This window comes from Lineus longissimus, chromosome 7 (genome assembly GCF_910592395.1).
Source record: "Lineus longissimus chromosome 7, tnLinLong1.2, whole genome shotgun sequence".
NCBI classification, from domain to species: Eukaryota; Metazoa; Nemertea; class Pilidiophora; order Heteronemertea; family Lineidae; genus Lineus; species Lineus longissimus.
In genome coordinates, this window is record NC_088314.1 from 14,853,494 (window position 1) to 14,874,444 (window position 20,951).

At 42.7% G+C, this 20,951-nt stretch overlaps 1 pseudogene; it reads left to right on the forward strand.

Moving 5' to 3' along the window:
- The first annotated feature begins 1,180 nt into the window (after window positions 1-1,180).
- LOC135491830 (U2 spliceosomal RNA) lies at window positions 1,181-1,340 on the forward strand (annotated as a pseudogene).
- The last annotated feature ends 19,611 nt before the right edge of the window (window positions 1,341-20,951 follow it).

The following is a 20,951-nucleotide window of genomic DNA, read 5'->3' on the forward strand; positions in this document are numbered from 1 at the left end:
TCGGTCACGAGACATACCAACATTTATTTTATTATTGTACTCTTGTCAAACCATTAAAGTCTTTGCTAAGTGATTTTTTCTCTCTTTTTGATCTGAAATTAAAATTTGAACACATATACCTATTAAATATCTATGTTAAAGATCCTTTCGTAAAATCTCTTTTATTATATCTATGTACAGAGTACACGCGTACCATCTGGATACAGCGTAATTTAAAAAAGTTTGAGAAGAAGACCATCTCTTCCAACTCTCTCATTTTATATTTTGTATCTCGTATAAATAACCGTATTCGTTGTGATTATCACAGATTTAATATTTCTAAGTTTAAAAAGTATTGGTGTCAGTATCCCGTCTTCTGCTCTGTAGAAGAAGGGGTACTGGAGCTTAAATTGTCTATATAATCATGTAAACGATTGTTTTCTGTTGATCAACCGTCATATAAACTCATTTGCCTTTTCTTATTCTGACTCGTCAAATCATTTAACAAAATTTTAAACAGCCGTCAATCCTAAGTACTATCATTCTTATTAAATTTCATTGGCAGTGACGTGATCGGCTTTGTCCACCGATCACGTCACGTGACTCCTTTGAATCAGTTCTTCATCTTTAAATTAATCAATGCTATTGTAAAATTCAAGAAGGCTTTTATCATGCCTATTTTTAAATTGTATAAACATTGACAGCTTTAGTCTTCTTTCCTTCGGTTGATCTAGATAAACAATTGTATATTATTATTTCGTATGTTCAATTTATGATGCTGTAATCTTTCAAGTTATTGTCAACCCTTTTCTATAGGCGCGCGTGCGGGCCGGTCATCGACCGTGTCGGCACGCGTGCCTCGTTGTTCCATTTTACAACATTAATAAATTTCCAATTCTCGTTGTAAAAGGCGTGAGTCTGCGGTCTATTACCGTGCAGGCTCACGCCAAGTAGTATTTCATTTTACTACACTTTTCAATTAACCATGTTTGCAGCAACATCTCATCATGTAAATATAATTTTAACCCGTTCTATTCCAGTCGTTTCCCTTTTTACAGGAAAGTCTAACTAACACTTTCCTTTTTGAACACAGTGTCGCTACTAATACACTGTTTTAAATCATCACCCCCTTTAAATCCTAGTTGTAAATTAAATCTATCTATGTAATCCCCGTTAAAAAATTCAGCCTTCAGTCACTAGTATCTCTGTATGTAATATATATATATAATCAATATGTGCAATAAATTTTACTTATCAAAAAAAAAACTGATTTTGGACCTCGGCGAGATGTCAGGGGCTTGCTCCGCTCTCGCCACGGGTTGGCCTGGTATTGCAGTACCTCCAGGATCGGCCCATAATAAACAAACCAACAATAGACCTTTCCCCAAATGCCCTTCCCCATTGTTAACTTCCCTTTCCCATGCCTTACCGAGCTTGGGAGGGGGAGGGAGGGGGAGTACAAGTACAAGATGGACATGAAAGAGTCATTGCATATGGGTCGAGGTCACTCTCCAAAACTGAACAGAATTATTGCACAACCCGGAGGGAGTTGTTAGCGCTGGTAACCTACGTCAAACACTGATGCCACCATCATGCACCTTTGAAGTGGATCATGAAGTTTAAGGAACCTGAGGGACAGTTGGCCAGATGGTTAAACGTTTTAGGGACATACACATTTGAGATAGTATATCGCGCAGGGAAGGCACACTCTAATGCAGACGCATTATCCAGAGTTCCATGTAATCAATCCGACAAGCTAGGATATCCCAAACAGGACCCAAGTTTGGAGAGTGAGACTGCAGAACTGAACATAAATGTGATCAGAGTAGATGACAAAAAGAAAACAAATAAATTAATCAAGACAAAACCTACTTGTGCAATCACTAGGCAGTCTGACAGTCAGAACAAGACAGAACCAAAGGCTAGAGAAAGCAAGCCTACTATGAGTTCAGCCGAAAATGATGAGGACACAAACTGCAATTAGGTCCCAATAAACTTAGCGGCCGCACAAAGAGATGACGAGCAAGCTGTACGATGACAACTTAGTCTACAGTGCAAACCCGGGTCTACCCACGCGCTTCTCTCAAAATACTGTCAATCCGGACCCCCCCCATTTGTCATCGACTTCGTCATCGGCACCCACCACACCTTCCTGAGGATTTCAGACTTTAAAGTCCTTGATCCTATTACCAGTGATCACTGCCCAATTCTTGCAACTATCGCCACCACGGACTTTATTCCAATCCCAGACTATAAACCTAAACCTTGTTTCGCCGATGCCAACTGGTCGGAATATCGTAATAAAATCGATCAAAAGATCCAAGAGCTCCCAGTCGTAAATAAGGATCGTACTTCCATTGACCGAGCTATCGCCACACTAACAGATATTATACAAGCCGTGGATATACGCCATGTTCCCCGTACAACACACAGGGAAAATCCTCCGTTTCCGCCATGCATCGTCAACCTGATTAAGGAAAAATGCCGTATCACCAGATCATTCTACAACAAACCAACTCCGATTAAAAAATCACGAATTGAACCGACAAATCAAGAAAGACATTGCCACTTACCGTGAGGACACACTCACAAACAAATGGAATAACATCTCGCCCAAAACCCCGGAAACATTCTGGCCCTCGGTTCGAAAAATAATGAAATCAGGACAATCACACGCCGCCCAGCCTCTATCTTACAACAACAAGGTGTACAAAACCCCGGACAAACAGACGTCATGTTTCTTTGAACTATATAAAGAAATTCACAGTGTTCCCGTGGTAAGGCCTGGTTCGGATACCATTTATCACGCAGTAGATGATTTCACTAACACTCTTAATACGCGTATCCATACGACAATTACGGAATTCAGCACCAATGTTACGCCTGAGGATATCAAGACCAGTATCAAACATACACGCAACACAGCCCCCGGTGCTGACGATCTGTACTACTCGCATATAAAGAATCTGCCGATAAACGCATTACGATATCTATCGAACATTTATGAAACCTGTCTGGACATTCAATACTTTCTCAACCCCTGGAAAAAGGGAACCACGATCCTTCTCCCGAAACCGAACAAAGACCACTCGAGCCTAAAAAATTACCGACCAATAACATTGTTACCGGCCCTTGGGAAAACCTTCGAACGGATTATCAACACCCGCCTACGCAACTACCTAGAAGAGTCCAACAAACTCAACGAACACCAGTCTGGCTACCGCAAAGGCCGCAGTACAGCCGATGCAATCATCCGACTCATGCAGCAAACCTCTCGCCACGTCAACCAGAACAACGTAGTCCTCGCGGCTTTCCATGATGTTGAAAAAGCATTTGATAAAGTATGGCATGACGGCCTGCTCTACAAACTTCGGACTCACACGAAACTATCCCTCGGGACCATACGCCTAATCAAAAGCTTTCTCACAACCCGCTCCACTCAATACAAAGTTGGCCAATCGAAAAGTGATCCGCTAGTGCTCCTTGCAGGTACGCCACAGGGCAGCGTCCTATCACCAACACTCTTTCTACTATGGGTGAACGACCTCCCCTCCCCTCCGGGCCCTGCTCATCAGAACGGTCAAGAACAGAACGCTGACAATCTGTCTGCCTGGTCCGCTCATCGCCAGCACTACATAGCGCAAGAGAAACTACAACTGCAGAATGACGAAATCGCCGACTGGAGCAACGTCTGGCGCACGACCTACAACGCAGAAAAGACCCAATTCATCACCTTCTCTAAGAAAAAACTTTTCCACTCAGTGCATGTTACCGTCCAAAACCAACGCATAAATCCAGCGAAGACTGTCAAAAACCTTGGTGTTACGATGGACAGCAAACTCAGTATGTCAGCTCATTTCAAACAAATATACGACAGAGTACGTAAACGCGTGTGCCTACTTATAGCAATTGCGGGCAACTACGACCACCCCCGAGCTCCCCAGTGTCACGATTGGAATATACAATTCTCTGATACGTCCAATTATGGAATACGCACCTACCGCTATGATCGTGATGAGTAACCATCACTTCGACCGCCTTGAATCCTTACATATGAAGGCATACAAAATCGCCTATGGCATCCCACTCACAATGAACTGCTCATTTATCAAGGATAAACTTTCAATAGAAACTCTGAAGTACCGCATACACAAACTCGGAATGAACTATATGTCAAGTGATAAACGCGCCACAGACATTAAGACAATGGCAAACGCGGTTCAGACTAAGATGCCGCTACATCGCAACAACCCGCTGCACAACACACCAATTGGCAGACTTTTTAGACTATAAACACTATGGACTAATTACCGGTATATGAGGCTAACTTAGTCTCAGGTGGCAAACTATAGTTACAGGACCTGGACCCAAACCGGATCCTGCAAGCATACTACATTGCATTAACATGCCATGAATATATCTACCATCCTACTTCATATCGTGTAATCTAATCGCATACAACTCAATTGTAAATTGTTTCTGGCTACTCAACGCAACTAATTACAATTGTCCACCATCAGTAATACACTGCTCTCAGCGGTCAATACTTGGGTAGTTCCCCCAAGAAAACATTATCCTTTGTTACCGGCCTGTATATTTATTACTTTAACATCAGTCTTGGTCAGGTGGTATTAACGTTGGCTTTTTCTAAGGCTCTATTATGCGCCAGCTGTATGGTGGGGGCCACATTAACCCTTTTAACATAAAGTGTAGGTATGTGACAATCCTCGCATTCACCGGCGGCCATTTTCTCTGATCACTGCTGCTGGCTATTTTTAGACGATGCACAGAGGGCTCCCTCAAAAAGCCTGGCTGTGATTGGTTCGCTTGGGGTATGTCCCTGGGAAATACCCCATTTCGAATTTTTCGCATTCGTCAACTTTTTCACGAAGATCCAAGACGGTGAAAAATTTTGTCAACTTTGAACCGATAGTACTCACTTATATGATAAATGACACATATATAAGGTAAGTGGCGACGTAAAACTATATTTTAACTAATAACTGATGAGGCTTCAGAGGAATGTGATGATCAAGAATGACTTAATTCGCTCCGGCGTAACCCATGGTCGGCACGGTCGAGGCCTGATACAGTAATGGCGGACGTAAAATCAATGAAAATAGGCTACAAATTTTTGCCGATTAGCCCTATAACACCTGGAGGCGCCCTATGCCGCCCGCCCCTAGAGGCGCCCTATGACGCCCTGAAATGCCACATTCAAATTTCGCTCGCTGTAAACTTTAGGCTGACGAAACTTCGTCAATGCGCCGCCTAGCAATGATCTATGATACTAATGCTTGAAAATACCCGGATGTGTCAAGGTAGTTGCTGTGGAAGTTTTAGGAGAAATTAGCGATTAATTTTTTTTGTTTACAAAGTGAAATTTAAAGACCCGGAAATGATCGTTAGACATATGAATCGATCGAATGGCTGCCTTATTTGATTCTGATTCGGACTCTGGCTCAGACTTTGGTGGACTTGATCATTTTGACGTGATCCAAGCGGGCAGAGGTGTGCAAAATTTTCAGGCTTGGCAGAACATTGACGATAGTGATATTGACTTCAGTAGTGGTAGTGATGACGACTTCGGTACTTCTGATTCGGATTCCGATGGTGACAACAGGCAAAAGACCAGGCCCAGACCACAGCCTGTTGCAGCAGCAGCTGCACCAAACATTCAATGGCAAGAAAATACGAGATTTGAACCAAATAAAAATTAATTTAGTGGTCCCCAGCCTGGCCCAACTAACGTTCTACCTGATGATGCCCAACCATTAGATTTTTTCTACCAGTTGATGCCGCATGAGTTTTTTGTTTATTTGGCAGAGCAAACTAATTTGTATGCCAGACAGATGCAACAAGAGGCTGGGCCAGATAAATACTTGACTCTAACTTCACCTGAGGAGCTCAAAGCTTTCTTGGGGGTACATGTGATAATGGCGATAGACAGTAAACCTGAAATTGGTTGCTACTGGTCCGAGAACAAATTCATTGGAAATCAAGGCATAAAGGAAACCATGACTAAGAATCGGTTTGAGAAACTCCTACAGTACATGCATATTTCAGACAATACAAAGCAACCAGCCCGTGGCACCCCTGACTATGATCCCTTATACAAAGTGCGCCCTATTATTGAGCAAGTCAAGCTGAGTTCACGGGAGAATTTCAATCCCTTCTGTGAACTCAGCATCGACGAGATGATGATTAGTTTCAAAGGCTGTGTATTCTTCCGCCAATACATGCCAGCGAAGCCAACCAAATGGGGGGTCAAAGTCTGGGCTATCGCAGACCCAATAACAGGATATACATTTGATTTCAATGTATACACAGGGAAGGGCCAAACTGGGTAAGACAAAGCCCACGGTTTGGGTTACAACGTTATCATGGATCTTTCCCGCCCTTATCTAAAGAGAAATCATGAACTCTTCTTCGACAACTTCTTCTCTTCTTCGGACCTTATGGTAGATCTCGTCCAAAAGGACACATATTCAACAGCAACTACGCGGCCAAATCGGAAACAGTTTCCAGAACAGCTGAAAATGCCTAAGGGGAAAAAAAAGCGGGCAGCGGGAGAGAAGAAATGTGTACAGGTTCTAGGTGAATAAGCATGGCTGGCTGGAATGGCCCTAGGTGTTATAGGGTTAAAGTGTTCCATTTGCTTTCTAAAGTAATAATAGCACCTCAGATATGTTTTTTGATATCCTAATATTCTATAAATGTGTTTCACTTGGATGATTTTGTGATCATTTGGCAGATGTTAGCGGATTTATGAACAACATTTTTGTCCATGTCTTGCATTTCTAATGAGTGTCTGATCACATGACCCGAATGCTAGCGTGTGATTGACTGATGATGGTTGTTTTGTAAACAAATGCCATGTGCTTTTTGCATGTGGGTCCAACTCACCTACTTTCCTAGCATTATTTGACAGTTTTCTGACAATAGATTTATAGATTTCACTATTTATATATTTTCCACAGCTGTTTTAGCTAAGCCTAAACATGACATCGAAATAAACCATTCTGCCTACTAGCCTGCTGCCCAACGATTGGTCCATGCGAAAAGCCTGTTAACCGCTATGTAAACATTGTCGCCAATACACATCTCACACATTATCGCAATACCCATTCAGCCAAAGGGTTAATGCATTGGCATCGTTCAAACATCAGCGCGCTTCTGTACACGTGCTCGAATTAGATACGACGGTTTTCATTGGCTTATAAGTTGTGTCACCTGACCATTCACCCGGCTTGAAAATTTCATGAAATTTGGACCAAAATTAACGAAACAGTGGCGATTTCCATGCTTTTTATCGATTTTTCGACAAGTTACAGATTTCGGAATTCTTCAAGACTAGATAGCCAGGTAGGCATAATATCATATATCATAAATACCCCGGCTGTTTTGCATAACTCATTTCAGTTTCGTACAGAATCGTGCGTTTATTCTGAAATTTCTCAAACTTTGATCTGCTCAAATTCAAAATGGCCGACTTGCAGACGGAGATTGAGATGGGGTGCCAAGTTCATCGTACAACATCGAATTCCCTTGATCGTTATTTAGCAAAACGAGTTACTTCCAGTATTCATTTAAATCTTTACTTTTAAAATATATATCTATTTTATGTTAGTTTGCTGTATATTCATGCAGAAAATGCATTTGAAAAACAAATGTCTAAAAATAGTTGAGTTTTGAAGTTCGATGGTCGGGTCTATTTTGGTGAAAGGGGTACAGCATGGGTAATAGTACAATAATAAGTCATGATCGTGCTTATGAACAAGCCATGAGTTAGCATATACCATAGTTTATGTTGAAAATATCTTTACAGATGTAATTGATATATATAGCCTTAAGAATTCGCCAAATATAGAAAAGTTCTTGGTATATTATCCACCTGTTAGCAAAATGAACTCGCCCATTGACCCACATTCCAGTTTGTTGTGGTATTTTTGTACAGGGTGATGCCAAAACAGTGCCTTTTGTTGACTGGTAAACATTCCTTTAGTTACTAAAATGCCTTTTTCTTTAATTTCAGCTGGTTGCATGGTGTGTACTGCAGATAACTTCTCGACTTAATCGGGCTAATGTGATGCTTTAGTTGATTCGAGAGGCTACATGTATATAGGCCCAGTACGTCGACATCATTGATCCGGCGGTGAACAAGATAAGACAAGAGGTAAGTTAAGCGATGTTTCCCTTCATCTATGTATTCACAAACAGATGATTGAAATCATTATACTGTATTCCCGTAGGCTTTGTATGCATGTATTCTATTCTAATAAATTACTCTTTATTTCAGGTTCAGCCTCCAAGATGTGTCACCAGAAATGCATACAAGAGGACATATGCCTGTGTCAGGGATTCTGAACTTCAGATAAAGTTGTTGTATTCCAATCATGCCCTTCGCACTACTGCGAATCTAGGCAATTTTAAGAAGAGCGAGAGAACTTGCAAGAAAGTCTTGGAAACTGGCAAGGAATGTCCTGGTCGTCTAAAAAAGTGTCCTGCTGACAACAATGAAAGGATGTGTCAGAGCTGCTTCAAGCATTTGTTCACCAAGTAAACTCCCCTTGCTTTAATTAGGAGTACTGCGCATGATTTTCGACTCTGATTGACTCTGGCTGGCACATACATACTTTGTGTATTGTTCATTACCCTTTTGTTTGATTATTTACTGTAGATTTAGTTTCGAGTCTAATCTTGAACTGTGATTTTAATAAATTGAGCTTACAGTTCCACAATTTGACAACAATATTCGTGTATACTTTTAGTAAGAAGAATTGTTCATTTGTCTGTTGAAACTTCTATAGCAAGGAATATGAAGATGTGAACTTTGTATTATTATTTTTTGAATGTATGAGAAAGGATTGTTGCGTCACGGCTAAATGAACACATGTCACGCTATGATATGCTCGATGTGAACCAGTCAGCATATCGAAAAGGACATAGCACTGAGACTGTACTTTTGAAGGTGTGCAATGATATCCTCAAGGCCATGGATGTAGGGAATGTGGGTGTTCTTGTTCTGCTCGACTTGTCATCCGCCTTTGATACTGTCGACCACCACATCCTCATCAGTAGACTGTCGAGCCGCATTGGCCTTTCCGGAAAAGCTTTGGAGTGGTTCTCCTCCTACCTCACTGGACGGGAACAGTGTGTGGTGGTCGATGGGTCAAAGTCGGCTTGGTCCCCTCTTTCCTATGGTGTGCCTCAAGGATCTGTGTTAGGGCCTTTACTTTTCACTGTGTATACTCTACCCCTTGGGGATATCATGCGGTCGTGGGAAGTGCCTTTTCAACTTTATGCTGACGATAACCAGCTCATGAACTTTTTTCCTTGTGGCTCAGGAGATGAGAGAGATATTGCGATCTCGAATACAGAGCAGTGCATTGCCAGCATAGAGAAGTGGCTGGTTGTGAACAAACTTTCCTTGAATGCCCCAAAGACAGACATGCTGAACTTTGTTTCGTCACGCAGGACTGGTTCTGTGGAAGGTATCAATGTGGGACAGCAATGGGTTGCAAAGTCAAACAGTGTTCGGGATCTCGGGGTGTGGCTGGATGAGGGCATGACAATGCAGGAGCAAATTAAGGCGATTTGCAAGAATGTAAATGCTGCCTTGTATAAGATAAGCCGAATTAAAAAATTTCTCGACACAAGTAGCATCGAGAGGCTCATCCATGCCTTTGTCATGTCACGCCTTGACTCCAATAATGGGATTCTCTACGGTCTCCCTGACAAGGCGCTGGCTCCCCTCCAGAGACTCCAGAACCGGGCAGCCAGGATCTTGACCGGGACGAAAAAGTATGTCCACATCTCACCGGTTCTTAGGTCTCTTCACTGGCTCCCGGTGAAGCAGCGTGTCATTTTCAAGGTCCTCCTGATGTGTTTCAAGGTGGTCCGGGGTTATGCACCTGCATACCTGAGCCTCAAACATGTTGAGAGGCAGCGTGTCACCAGGTCATCTAATGACACGTCATTGGCGTGTATGCGGATAAAGACAAGATTCGGTGACCGCTGCTTCTCATCATGTGGTCCCCGGTTGTGGAATGCCCTACCGGAGCACATCAGGTGGGCGGACGCGCTGCTTGCTTTTAAACGACTCCTAAAATCCTGGCTGTTCGAGGAAGCATTTCTTGGTGGGGAGGTAGCGCCTTGAGCAGGTTTACCTGGAGTTTGGCGCTCTATAAGACATTGTTGATTGATTGATTGATGAGTCTATTGAATGTAAATTAAATGTATATTGTGAATAACTAATAATAATAATAATGTGTACATTGAAATCATGACTTTTTCATTTTTGTGTACTGGTACTACCTTGATATGTTGTCCTCTGTGACTGTTGTCTCATCTCTCGGAATAACAAGACCCCAAGCTGGATGAGACACCTACATCCCCTGCATATAAAAGATAGGTTGTGACATAATGTCCTCTGTGACTGTTGTCTCATCTCTCTTAATAACAAGGCCTCAAGCGGGATGAGACAACTACATCCCTTGCCTATGATAATAAAGGTTGTAACATATACCGTATTTTCCGGCGTATGACCCGCGGCTTTTTGCCCTCAAACAGGCCCAAAAAGTGGGGGTGCGGGTAATACAAAGGTGCGGGTCTTGCGTGGATTCTGAGAGGGAAAAGCCCCAACCCCAAAGAAAAAAAAGGGGACCAAACTGGTTACTTGATAAGGATTTATGTCCATCGTTTTCGCATTGTTTTCAACCAATATTTCCGCCATGATCGCATAGTTTGTGATGTCTCCGCTAGGGAAAATAGTTACGGCCATGCTGGAATTGATCCACTTTGGTTAACAATTAAAAAAACATGGCGGTTCTAGGATGTCAACATCAATGAATGGCTTACTATTTTTGGAGAATGCGGGTCTTGGAGCAGTGCGGGTCATAATCAGGTGCGGGTCTTGCGTGGCTTTAGGTAATGGTCAAAGGGGGTGCGGGTCATAGGGCAGTGCGGGGGATAATCCGGAAAATACGGTAATGTCCTCTGTGACTGTTGTCTCATCTCTCGGAATAACAAGGCCTCAAGCTGGATGAGACAACTACATCCCTTGCCTATGATCATAAAGGTTGTGACATGTCCTTGGTGACGGTTGTCTCAACTTCACTCCCGGAATTACAAGACCCCAAGCTGGATGAGACACCCGTTGTCCTGCCTATGATATCATAGGTTGTGACCTGTCGATTTTTGCAACTAACTGTCTCATCTTGGTAGGCCTACAATAGGACACATTTGTCCTGCCTATATTTACCATAGGTTAAGACCTGTTCTTTGCAACTATTTGTCTCATTTGTGTACAACAGGGCACCAATCTTTCATACCACAACATAAGTAATGGGCATGGCATTTTCAAATGACGACCATTCTTCACAACGAATAACGAAGTAGGCCCTTTTAAAATGCCTTTTATTTGTCTTTGCCTGAGTGTAAACCTAATCTAATCACAGCCATACAAAGCTATGTTATATGCAGAATATTAAAATGCTTTTTACAGAAGAGTTGGTATCTGGGCTGAAACATAATAGAGGTGCAAACAATCATTAATATTTTTACAGAAAAACTCCATCAAAGTCATCTTTTATACACTACACAGTGCAGGCCCAAGCCTATCCAAGATGGCAGCCGGAATATAATACACAAAGCTTGGTTCAGGTCAAGTTGGTTCTAATAAACGCATGCAATCTTTATTACTACTAACACAATTAAGGGGCATACATGGGTGGATGCAGGCCTTTTATGTAATCCTTAAGTGGTTGGGGTGAGGAACTGGGTTGTTTATTGGGGTAGCAATTAACACCTTCATGCCAGCACCTCCCTAAAAAGCGGCGTCTGGTGCCGTCTGATTAAACTTGCATTTCTATTCTAGCTGAAACAGCTGTGTTTCAGGTAATAATGCCTTCAAAGAAGCGAAAGTCTAGATCGTTTAACGTAGAGACTGGGGTGGGCAGAAAACATCTGCTTGAAAATTACAGCAGCCTACCTGATGCTTCAATTGAATTGAAGTGTGGTCATGTGCTCCACATCTTCTTGACTCTCTGCAAGCAGTCCCGAGCTGATACTGAACGCCATTTGAGGGGACACTTTTCTTCCGAAATGCTGTTACCATCGCTCGTTACGGACATTAACAATGTAGTCTACCATTATCGCAAATTCAAAATATTGACTGACTCTACTGAGTTTGAAAAGTATGTTCAAATGTATGAGGAGCCATTCATTGTGAAAGCAGATGAACCTTGCAGCCCTACCTCGCCTAGTATTTAATCAGTCTTGACTCAGACTGCATCAGCTTTTTCGTCTCCTACCATGACATCACCAGAAGATGAACCTGTGCCATCAACCAGTGCCGAGTGCTTGCCTCAACTCAAGCCACTCCAAGTGTCAACACCACCACCGAATGAACCGCGTTCAGTAACTCCATCCTGTGCTGATCATGTGACGCCTAGCCCTACTGCTCCCCCAGGTCCTCCATCTGCGACTCCAAATTCTGCCACTAGATACTGCGTGAAACTCAACGAGCAAGAGTTAAAACTCCAGCAACGTTTGGACTTTGTGACTGCCTCTAAATCAGACATGAGAGAAGAAGTGAAATCTTTGAAGAGACAGTTAAAAATGCCAAAACGAGTTGTTAACCAAGCAGCAAAATGCAATATAGAATTAATCAAAAATAAGGACTAAGAAATGTCGATGCTGAAGAGAAAATTGGAGGGCAGGCCTCTTGCAATAGAACTGAAAGAGACTAAGAAAGAACTCACTAATCTCAAGGATGCTCACAGCAAACTAAAGAACTATAAAGCTAATAGAAAAACTGTAGCAGCCTCTCTACATAGACAATTCCAACATAAATTGACAGAAAAGAATCAAAGCATAAAGACATTAGAGAATGATAACATGATTCTGAAGGAACAAGTTGAAGAGCTGCAATTCAAGGACAACACTGTAAAAATGAAGTCCGACGAAAAGTCATATTCAACCATGACGAGAATGATGGTGTTTGACCACATTGTAAACCAAGTACTGACAGCAAACATTCCTAATTTGATTAGCCAGAGCCAGACCAGAGCTGGATTGAAGCCAGATGCCATACCACAAAGGAGCACCGTGGAGTTTATGGCACACAAGTTAGGTCCCATATCTGAATTGCAAACAGCTGAAGCAATTTTAAAAACAGAAAATGCAACAGTGGGTTTTGACGCCACAACGCAAGAGGGTGTGCACATTAATTCTGTACACTTTACAACTGAAGAAGCTTGCTGTGCGGGTGTTGTCGATGAACTGCCGGGGGGCACCGCCCAAGACTACGCCGAGTCATATTTGTGATAATGTGGACAGTCTTAGTGAAACTTATTGTCACTTTACGGAGAGCGACTTTCAGGAGACAAAGAAGCAGATGATCAGAAACATTAAAAATTCTATGAGTGATCGTTGTGCTGCAAACCATGCAGCCTTGCAAATTGTAAGTTCTAATTGGAAAAAAACATTTAACGACCTAAACTGCCACCTTCACCCCCTTGATAGCTTTGCTTCTGCTACTCGAGCAGCCTTGAAAAAGATAGAGATGACCAAGGGCAAGGTTTTTGGATATGACTGCATTGCCGCAAATCTGATTGTCCAGATTAATAAAATACGTTACAAAGATGGCAAAGGTGACCCCCGCGGGTTCATCTCATTCTTGGACAAACATGGTCTTCCTCGGTGTATTTTGCCACGTTACCGCGGAAACAGACTTCATATCCTCTACTACATCAGCGCTATTCTACTTGAGAAGCATGATTTATTTCTGGAATTTTTCAGTTCTGGAACATCTCTTGGCAACCTACGTGGTGCTGTTCTGCATGATTTCTCCTCTGATACTGCTAAGATGGAATTGAATGTTCTTGGGCTCATTGGAAAATTGCTAACTGCCCGCTGGATGAAGACGTTCTACACGTCCGTCTCCACTGAGATAAACCATGCTGAAGGGATCAATGTTGTGCGTCAGGTCCTTGAGAAGTTGAAAGTCTTTGCTGAATCTCCAGAAGACCTTCTCACTACTGATGTTGACTTATTTGGAGAGCCTCTTGTTGTCAATCCCATTCTTTCTGCCTTGCGCCAAGGTCCTTTGAACGATCTTTTAAGTTACGCTACCATGATGAAGTCCTGTCTGGAGGCTTTTATTGCAGTTATTGAACGCCAGTACAGCAAATATTTTAGTTGGGACATTGATGAAAAGTTGAGAGAAGAAACAAAATCTGCACGCTCGCACAATATTGATGCGGAGGAGATCATGGGGATGTTCTCTGCATGTCAAAAACCGTCTCCCAATGCAACTCTGTGCTACTTATCTTGCCAAATGCGAGCCAAGAAGAACAAAACGGTTCAATACCTCGATAGCCTTGATGTTGACATCTAAATCTCCATGTACATTTACACTAGGCCTTCCTGTACAAAACCGGAGTAAAAGCATTTGCTAGTCTTTATTCATCACCCATTGTCTGTAAACCAATAACAGAGTGCAATTGGATTACAAAGCTAAATAATTAGAAATAAGATTTGAAATAAAAGTATAAGTTCATCTATAAAGGTTCTAAGTCTTACAGACCAGATACATGTACATTAAAACAATTTGTAAGAGACATGTCATTTTACCTTTGATTGTTACATGACTGCCTTAATGCAGCATAAATTAACTCTTGAGTTAAATCGCACTCAATAACAATAGGCTTCAGCAGCATGAATTAGCCGAGGTACATTTAGATGCACTCTGAAACGTCTAGTTATACTGTACATTTATGTGCATAAACCTTAAAGTTATACAGTCAGCATTTAGCAATATCTAGCATCTTGACTTTCAAGAAACAACTCTTAAAATCCTTGAGGCATCCTAACCAAGTAGAAAGCGGTTAATCGTCAATGCTCCACTAACATTCTCGTCTTCCATAAATCTTAAAACATCCATGGCTATCCCTGTCATGTAAATAAACATGTTGAATAGAAAATGGTTCAAATTGACAACGCCCCACTGTGCCCTGTCTTTCTTAAACAAAAACAATAGTTGCGCTCTTAAAATCCTAAGCTACTGCAGTCAAACAGAAGTGAGTAATCCTCAAGACTCCACTGAAACACTAGTTGCGGCGCTCTTAAAATCCTTAAAGCTACTGCAGTCAAACAGAAGTGCGTAATCCTCATGGTTTCAATAGGAACGTTCACATGATCAGTTACTCATCGTTACCATTCTCATCACTGTCACTGTGGGCTGGCATGTCCACAAACAACACTGCATCACCATCATTGTTATTCTCATCAGCGTCGTGGTGATCAGCGTCCACTGGCTCTGCTTCCTCTGCTGCCCCGTCGCGATCCAACAGGACCTCAAATCCACGGCGTGGTCGATCCGGTGAAACATCAGTCCAAGCGTTGCTGATGATCGCTACTACATCTCGTAGTCTGATAGGATCGCATTGGCCATCCATGCCCGTCCTCTCCTTTTTCCACCTTTTCCAATGCCTTCTAATCTTTGACTTGAAGGAGTACATGACGGCGATATCCAAAGGCTGAGCCAGTGACGTGCAGCCTGCAGGGACGAATTGCAGGATACCCCCAAGGTTTGTTACTGCCATACCAAAGTCCTCTGACCGATGCACCCGGTATCTGTCGACAAGAAGTACAAAGTTCTCATTCTGTCTATTCTCTTCAACGTGTGGTTCAAAGATTTCTGTCATCCAGTGCAGAGCAGTTTCAAGGTGCATCCATCCAGTTTGAGATGAGGTAACAACAACATTATCTGGAAGGTCCATTACTTCTAGCTCTGCCAGCTGTCCCGACAAACCCTCTGCGAGGAAATGTTATGTGGGCCTTGAGCTTGTCTCCCGCTCTCGAGATGCATAACAAGACTGTACATCCTAATTTGACGTTTGTTCTGGAAGTACGTACATCAATGTTCATTTCACCACGCGTGCTACAGGTGTAGAGGCAAGGAAAATCAAACAATACAAAAGTCTGGTCCATATTGAATAGCTCCTCTGGCCTTAGGTGATATACAACAACAAGAGCGTTTAATTCATCTCGTAGAACGGAGATGCGAGCTTGAGCATCGGCTGGGATAAGCGTGCTGTTTTTATTCTTCTTACGAAAGGAAATCCTTTTCCTCTCCTTGAAGCGATCACACCATCCCACCGACGCTTGAAAGCGCACGTGTTCTGGTCTTGTCTGAATGAGACGGTCCCTTTCTTCCTGTGGCAGATCATCCCACCATTCGTTAAAGAGATGGGTGGCTTTCTCCTGTATCTCTAAACATGAAACTGTTATTCCTTTGGCCCTTTCGACAAGAAACCACCCGTGTAGCATGTGTTCAATTTCGGGCCAGTAACCATCATGATCATAATGTAGTCTGCGGCGAGCTTTCTTGTGGTCCGTTGCAGCTTCTTCAAACTTTGCTCATTGCGGTTCCCACTTTCGGAATGTATCAAATGGTATCCGGTAGTGTTCGGCATATTCACGAGCAGTCTGTACCGTTCCAGCAGCCAGGACATTTTCGAAGTCAGTTAGATGTTGACGTTTTTCTTTAACTGTAGAGCTTCGGCGGCGGGCAGGTAACCCACCTTCCGCCATCATTGAGTCTTCGATTTGTACTGATCTGTACGTCTCCTTCCATTTAGATGTTGTTTTAAGCCCTTCCTAACTAAACGTTTTTTACCAATGAAATGGAAGCATTAATTTTACCAAAGCATGTTGCTTTAAAGTCAACGCAAAGCAATAAATCAAAGAATGAGGAATCAAACTCCTAACAATGAGGCAGCTTTCTTGGTTCAAGAAAGATGAGTAGCTATTGATCAAGCATTGTATAGTGATCACCACCTATTGCCTAATCAATAGGATACTGTAGCCTGAAGAGCGTGTCAATCATTCATGACATTTCCAAATTTTGACAAGGCATTCAACTTGGCTACCCATGGTGAATTAGTGTAGTATTATCATTTGAATGACATTTCTGGGAGGAGCTATGACTTAGGCCAGGCCATGCCTACCAGACCTTATATCTGGGATTCTAGTGTATATATATCACAACCATGAAAAGATTCTGTTCTGTTTGCAATTTTGAATAATAAAATATCTTTCTTTTATGACATTATAAAACTTACTCATTTGCCATCATATCATTTTATGACCGTGTATAAGTTACTTTGAATATTTTTCATAAAAAATGTGGGAATGACCCAATAAGCCAGGAATTATTGTCCCCATACTCTCTAACAGAGAGATGTCCAATAACATTTCATAGCCCATTCATGGCAAATGCACGCACCTATCCATAACTAATCAGTAAAATACAAAAGCATTAAGCAAAGTTACATGCACCAACCAACAGTCCCACATCTGCACTCTGAAATTGTACCTTTTCTAACAAAATATCTCTCCTTCACGCCACAGCAATAATGGTCAAACGCAAGTCATCGATTGGGGCACAAACCCGCCGAACACAACAGGCTCGAAAGAGACGGCAGCTACTGCCAACCGAACAACAACTTCAGCAACCACTACAAGTAAGCAACCATCCCAAAGCCTATGGACATGCATCCTGAGCTTCAGGTTTTTGATACTCCTACGTCCCATACAAAACCCTGAGAAAATCCATTAGAATCGACAGCGAAGGGTGGCTGTTCTGATAACCTGATACACTGTGCGTAATGTATGTATATATAGTGTTTTATATGACAATAAAATGTATATGAATAAAGTTTAAGATAATCCTATCGTTAAATTGTTTTATACTTCATCGATTCTATGCTGTTAAACATTGTGTAGACGTGTAATTGTGTTTTAATTAAGTAATGAAATAAATTTGCAGCGGGGTGCGCGCAATACGAAGGAACAGCACTGAAAAATTCAGAATTTTCATAAATACCCGGATGTTCTAAAAATAGCAGCTAATGAAAATACGCGTTTCATGGCGCTGATTGACCTTTGACCCTCGCAAACATGTGGTTTTATCTGTCATCATGGCGTAGTAGTGTTTACATTTTTTCGAGGACTCTTTTTGATCAAAATACATCGATATGTGCTATTTATTACAATGTCTGTGGAGTGTTCCAGACGGTGCAGGTTATGTGGGCAAGAGGTGCCGAACCCTAAGAGTAGGAAAGTGATTTTTAACCCAAAATTGAAGTCAATCCTCCCTGTAATTGCTCGTATTGAAGCTGGCCTATCACCATCATTTACTGCATCTGCATCTTTTACACCGGTACCAGGTCATGGCATTCGTTCGGTAAAGTTTAGGGAACCTTACAAAGGTGATGGTAAGAGTGACATTGTCTGCATATTTTCTCCTCTATCCGATCAAATTCTACAAGCGACTCCATCTTTGAAATTTAACTAACCTACCTCGGACCCGAGCCCTATGGCGCAAAAGACTATACAATTGATAGTGCATCTGAGAGCATTAATTCCTGGGTCCGTGGTTTACGAATTTCCGAGACTCAAATACAACCGACGCTCTGATTGGGCGCTTTTTTTTCTACCGCTACAATCCGTCTGAAGGGCATGGATTTCCCCAGGGGTTTGTAATAGCGAGAGCTGGAGCATATGGAAAACCACTGGGTGCCGAGGATGATGGACATGCAGAGGACAATGTTATCATTCAAACGAACATTGGCGGAATGACGAGATTCTGCCCAGAGTGTCAAGCTTCAAACTTCACTGACGAACCACCAGGAATATGCTATTGCAGTGGAAAAGTTGACCTGCCACTTTATCCGCGGCCACCGGAATATTTGATGTCATTGTTGCAAAACAATATTCACTTCCTAACGAACATAAGAAAGTATAACTCAGCCTTTCAAATGACAAGCTTCGCTTGCAAGACCAGGGATATTCAAGGTTGGGACCCCACTTTCACAGTTCAAGGCCAAGTCTTCCACAATGTTGGTGCCCTCCACCCACAGCCAAATGAAACACCGAAATTTCTTCAAATATACTTCATTGACAATCAGGCAGAACAACTTCAAACGCGACTCTCCGTCACTAATGACCTACAACCACGAATAGTGCAATCTTTATCGACCATGCTCCACGAAACCAACCAGTATGTGAACGCTTTCAAAACAGTCGCTGACATCCTACGTACACGCGATGTTCCTGATTTAGCCGTTGTGATTCATGAAGACAAAAGGCCAGTCAATGAACATGCCCGCCGATTCAATGCCCCAACTGGCAGTGAAGTTGCAATTCTCATGCCAAATGAACCAACTGCCAATCGCGACATCGTTATACACCAGAGAGATGGTCCACTCAAACACATCAGCGAACTCCATCCCGCATACGACACTTTGCAATACCCGCTTCTTTTCCCCTTTGGCACAGATTGATACAATATATATATAACTTGCGGAGAACGACAAAAGAAAGTCACCCAAATGCAGTACTATTCATACCACATCATGTGCAGGGAAACCAATCATCTGCTTCTATGCAGACGATTATTCCAACAGTTCCTCGTGGATGTTTACTGTAAGATTGAAACTGAACGTCTCCAGTTCCTCCGCAGAGAACAAAAGACACTCAGGGCTGATAACTATCAGCATCTTAGAGATAGTCTTTCGACAGCAGACTCGGATCCACACAATGTCGGTCAAAAAGTCATACTTCCGGCTACCTTTACTGGTGGCCCACGATACATGCACCAAAGACAGCAAGACGCCATCACCTACGTTCGTGCCTATGGTCGACCTGACCTCTTCATCACAACCACAACAAACCCCAAATGGCCTGAAATCATCGCAAATCTTCTGCCAGGGCAAACGGCCCCTGACCGTCCTGACATAGTTACACAAGTGTTCAATCTGAAACACAAGAAACTTATGAAACTACTGAAAAATGGTTCATTTGGAGAAACACAGGCCTGGCTTTATTCAGTCGGGTTCCAGAAGAGGGGGCTGCCACACGCCCACATACTCCTATGGTTGAAACCACACGCAAAGATCAAGCCAGAACACATCGACCTACTCATATCTGCAGAAATCCCATCGCCTGCTACTGCACCTCTTCTCCATGATTTAGTCACAACACACATGATCCACGGACCATGTGGTCCCTTCAACAGGAACGGACCATGCATGAAGGACGGCAATTGCACCAAATTATTCCCGAAGGCTTATGTTGACAACACACAGGTCGGACACGATGGTTATCCTCAATACCGAAGACGTACACCTGAAGACGGCGGCTTCACCTTCACGAGAACTAAGGAACACAACGGCAACACCTATGAAACGGTTATTGGAAACCAATGGGTTGTTCCCTACAACCACTTTCTGCTCCGACAAATGAGCTCGCACACTAACGTTGAACTGTGTATGTCGGTCAAAAGCATCAAATATGTCTTGAAGTACGTCAATAAAGGAAGCGACCAAGCCATCTACAGCCTCCAAGAACGAAGCCAAACAGATGAGATACACCAGTACCAACATGCTCGATATGTAGGGAGCACAGAGGCAGCCTATAGGATTCTGGGTTTCCCAATGCATGAGCACTACCCACCAGTTCTCCAATTGGCAGTGCACTTAGAAAACGGTCAAAGAGTGTATTTCACTGAATCAACAGCGCAAGAACAAGCCAAAAAAGAACCACCACAAACCACCCTGACACAATTCTTCACCCTGTGCTAAAGAGATGCCTTCGCTAAGGCACTCACATACCCGGATGTACCACAGTACTACACTTGGAACAACAAGACATGGCAACGCCGCAAAAAAGGCCTCCCACTACCGACTCATCCAGGCATTTTCAAAGCACAATGCCTTGGCCGCATCTACACTATCTCTCCTAATCAAGGAGAGTGCTACTTCCTCCGCATCCTCCTTCATGATGTTCCTGGCCCTTGCAGTTTCCAAGATCTGAAGAAAGTCGACAACACCAATTGTGCTACATTCCGTGAAGCCTGCCTTCGACGTGGCCTCATAGCTGATGACAACCATCTACACAGAGCA